Below are 4,785 nucleotides of genomic sequence, written 5' to 3' on the forward strand. Positions count from 1 at the left end.
CATAATAGGAGACAATGCATGTGTCACGGGTGCACACACACGAGGGACGAGGAGACACTGGAGAATGCTTTACCAAGACTTTATTTGCACCAAGGGAGACGAACACAGGAAGACGTTCACACGAAGACCTTCAACATCGGACAGAGAACTAGGGACTGGGAACACTTTATATACACACACACAGGAGGAGGGGATGACGAGACACACCTGGGAGCCATGACACATCAAGGGAAACACCTGGGAAGAAATCAACTTAATTAATCAGGGGAGGAACAGGAAACAAACCAAATAAGGGCATGGGAAGGCACATGGGGAGCAGGACACACACGAAACATGGAACAGAGTCTGACAGCATGCTCCAAAAGACCTCATGTAACAGAACTTTTAATAAATAATAATACATTTTCTTCAAGTATTCTTCATTTTTCTTTCCGCCCTTCCCATTTACTGTATACCTGATTCCTTATGAATTTAATGGCCAGCCACCATTTGAGTAATTTCATACAGCCAATTCATCCATAACTAAGACAGAAACGAATGAAGACTTTAACACCTGCTGCTCCTGGTGTCCAACGTGGAGTTTGATAGATCAGGGGGATGTCTGAAGAAATCCTCCTCAGGCGGGTTCCCCACCTTTCCATCAAGAGACAGGGGTCATTAAGTGCTTAAATTTTTTTTAATAGCAGAATTAATCCATTCTAATAGGTCACTCAGTTCAGAGGCAAATATAAGTAAGGCAAGGGAACAGAGCAATACATCTGCCTGCTAAACATACTAATATGTCTGTTATTATTATTATGGAAATAATTACCTCAGCCCTGAGAGGCATACCCGGAAAAATGAGGCGATCAGGAATGTCGGGGATGAGAGAGGGCCTCTAAGCTGAATTAAGCAGGGACGGGCCCCGCAGGATTGCTGCTTGACACCGGCTGAGAGAAGATGAGATGGCGTCCTCGGGCCTCTTCATACTGACGGAGCTCTTAGGAGACAGAAAGAGACGAAGGCTGGGAGAGAGAAGAGGCTGCCACATGTAGCCAACTGTCAAATTTAGTCCTGGAAAAGAAAAAAAAAAAGAGGCATAGATATATGTTAGGAAATCTTCTCCTGGAATGGAGACAAACACAATGTTAAATGATCTGAGGGGGGGGAAACAGGAGACACTGGTGAGGTGTGTATTTGTATATTTTGTGTACAAATATGTGTACTGACAAGTTTATAGATAGACAGGCAAACTGGATATAATGGGCTTTTCACACGTGAAATTGTTAACCCAGGGACTTAAACCATGGATAAATGTAATCCCGGGTTATCCTATTGCATTTTTCCCATTGCTCATCCTTTATCATGGGTTACTAATTAATCCTGGTTAATCAAGTTTCAAGTTTTTACACTGCACACTTGTAAACCCCAGGTTAGCATTCTAATTTGCATATTTATGAGGTCAATAAAACTGTTTGGACAGTTTGCAATGGGTATACGTCTTTTTTTTATTTTTTATAAAAATGCGTTTAATAACTGTAAAACTTTTGGCACCTAAATCCGCTCAAGTTGTTTTAAACTTAGATGAATAAATACTGCTTCATCTTTACTTAAATTAATGTGGTTTTATTGCATTTTTTAGTTTAATTTCATTAACATTACTGGCACTTTATTTGTGTATATGTAGTGATTATATGTAATATACGTGACCATTCAAAATATGTTTTTTTAAGAAATATATATATATATATATATATATATATTTTATTTAGCAAGGATTAAATTGAGCATTACATTTAGCATTAAACTGGTTAAAAATTAAAATAAAGACCTTTACAATGTTACGAAAGATTTCTTTTTAACTTTCTATTCTACGGTTCATCACAGAAATAAAATACATTTTAAAAAATGTATCACAAAAATGTTAAGCAGCACAACTCTTTTTAACACTGATAATAAAAATAAATGTTTCTTGAGCAGCAAATCAGCATATTAAAATGATTTCTGAAGGATCACGTGACACTGAAGACTGGAGTAATGGCTGCTGAAAATCCAGCTTAGTCATTACAGGAATAAATTACAATTTAAATTATATATATATATTAAAAAAAAAAAAAAAATTTTATAACTTTATTTTTGATCAAATAAATGCAGCCCTGGTACAGCATAAAAGACTAACCAACGAAATAAATAAATACATGCATACATATCAGCTTGTGATATCTCATTTTTCTTTCAAACACTGACACTAAACAGCATGCAAATATATACGTTTATGACTGGTTGACTGTTGCTAAATAACTTTTAAGCATTGTGCCGCTTCACACTTCATACCTTTTGTTGAAATTCAATGCTAACCCTACTCTAGAAGGTTAAAAACAGTGCTAGCCCTAAAATCACAATTGTGAGACTCTGCTCTAAAGTGACATTAAAGAGACGATAACCCAGGATTAAGCACAGTGTGAAACACCCTTGAGAGTGCTTGTTTGAATGAACTATTGAAGAGCAATTCCCTAAATGCAAAGAGAGGAGGACAGGGTGAGTGTGTGTGTTTATCAGTGCACTTTAGGTCTCAGGGCTAACAGAGGTCTTGGACTGTCTCTAGGCCTGACATTGCCCTGAGCCCTCTGATGTCAATGTCCCCGTCACTTAGAAGCCAGCCATACATACACATGAGGACCTGTCGCTACCAGGGCAACCTGTCACCTAGCAACACCTGCAGGCCAGTGACACCTGTCCTCACTGCCTCTCCAATCTCACCCTGTCTACCCCCATTTCATCCCGATGGCATGCTGTCACACCCCCGTGTCATCTTATGACAACCTTATGTCATGCTGTCATGGACTTTGTCAAGCGGTGGCAGGACAATACAGCATGTCCTAATTTGTACGGGAGCAAAGAGGAGAATCCATGGTAGGAAATTAGTTAATATCTTAATGATGTCTCTTATGCTCCTAAAGGAGACGGTACACACTGTGCCGATGGCTGTGAAGAACTAAAACCCGGAAGAGTCAATGTCACAATATAATATTAGCGAGTCTAGCACTGAATATATTGCACCACAACTTCTTCACTAGTTGTCATTTGTGATCCACACTTTCGATGACATGTGCTACTGAATATACGGATGATTTTGTGACACCAGTGGTTCACAGTGTTTAGGTTTTGCTGTTAAGAAATAAGTGCTATACACTGTCAGGAGTTTGAGTGCTAATGCGGCTCAGGCACAACTTCCAGAGCGTCATCCATTACGGCAAGCTTTCTGAGGGAACCTGCGAGGGTAGGAGGTTCAGGTCATTTGCCTAAGAATGCGGAGAATGATAACCCATTTCACCCCAACAATGCAATCAGTCTTTGTTCAATGAGAAAGTGAAGCACGAGGGGACTTTGGCGCGATCACAGACGCACACCGTCCCTCATTCCCCGTTGCCTCCATCACACGGCCTCTGCCAAGTGTTTCGTTTTGAAGTACATCAAAGAAAGATTGCCCTGCCCCCACTTACGATAGAGAGGCATCAGAGAGAGGAGGGGGAGTGGAGGAGTGTTTTGTGTAAAATGAAATTTAATTGTGTCTTTTCCCAGGGTTGATGATGTTTTCCATTTAAAAAAAGAAAGGGAACGGGAGATATGTAACTGATGAATTAGCCTTATGAGACTGAGGGTTGTGCCATAGCTTTATTAGACAAGAAAGAGACAGAGACAAAGAGAGAGAGAGAGAGAGAGAGAGAGAGAGAGAGAGACACATTACCATCAAAGATATAAAGCAAAGACTCAAAAATAAAAACTCAGTGACCACAATCTAGCAGCTTCAACCAAACATGGATTCTAAATTAAATTAAAGGGGACATAACACACACAGTTTCTGTCAATCTCATGTTAATCTTGAGTACCTATATAGTAGTATTGCATCCTTCAAATCTCAGAAGAGTCTTTTTTTTCAGATTTATAAAAGCAAGTTACAGCTATCCACCTTATTTTTCCCATAAAAGCGTGCGTGGCCATTTGTCAATTTAATGTGTCTGGTTTCCGGTGTCATCCACTTCCAGCTATTTTTAGCTGTACAAAACAGCTTGTTTTGCTGCTTGATATTGCAAACTGGTGTGTCTTATAATATTGTTTGAATCTATTATCTTAATTATGAACACACTGGTTTGTAGTGCAAACAGTTTTACCGTTTGTTATTTTTCTCGTTATTTCCCAACGGCGGCTAATGAACCGGAAGTCTTGCACATTCACAGAAAACTTCTTACTTCCGTGTTGAAAAAATAAGGTGGATATGATTCTCTCTGAAATCAGCCGAGCTCCTGGAGGCATGCCGTGGGCAGAGCTAAAGAGTCAAGAGCATGTTCGCGCTGATTACCAACAAAACACAGAAATTTGATGCAGTTTTACTCACCGCCTGAGGTTCCGACTCATGACCTGGATCTTTTATTGCTGGGACTGCTCCATCTTTCAGTAACAAACGATCTGCAAATCCAAAGTCGAACTGGGCCTTGTTTATAAATCATTAGTCACTGAAATGACGGGGGAAAAAACACAAGTGCACAACTCCGTTGCCGCCCCAAAAAAACAAAATGCATCCACTGTTCCCTTAACGCTGGGTTCTTTGGGAAGCTGAAGAAGATTATCTTTCCCTCACAACCAAAAACACACTTCTTTGAAGACATTTTCAGTAGTCCCTCACTGCATAACACAAGATCCAGGGTGAGTGGTTGGATCCACATCTAGGGGGTGGAGATTGGTAGGTTTAGGGGTGGAGATGAGTGGGGTTAGGGGTGGAGATTGGTAGGTTTAGGGGTGGAGATG

General features: G+C 40.1%; 1 long non-coding RNA gene across 1 annotated transcript in view; it reads right to left on the reverse strand.

The window, feature by feature from the left end:
• Positions 1 to 436: 436 nt before the first annotated feature.
• LOC107738606 (uncharacterized) overlaps positions 437 to 4,785 on the reverse strand; it is a 67,802-nt gene continuing 63,453 nt past the window's right edge. The window contains exons 2-3 of the long non-coding RNA XR_001639906.1: positions 812 to 1,053; positions 437 to 633 (exon numbers count right to left, since the gene is read on the reverse strand). This is a non-coding gene — a long non-coding RNA (uncharacterized LOC107738606). The remainder of the gene's footprint in view (positions 634 to 811; positions 1,054 to 4,785) is intronic.

Source organism: Sinocyclocheilus rhinocerous, unplaced genomic scaffold (genome assembly GCF_001515625.1).
Source record: "Sinocyclocheilus rhinocerous isolate Xijiao unplaced genomic scaffold, SAMN03320098_v1.1 scaffold2509, whole genome shotgun sequence".
Classification (NCBI taxonomy): domain Eukaryota; kingdom Metazoa; phylum Chordata; class Actinopteri; order Cypriniformes; family Cyprinidae; genus Sinocyclocheilus; species Sinocyclocheilus rhinocerous.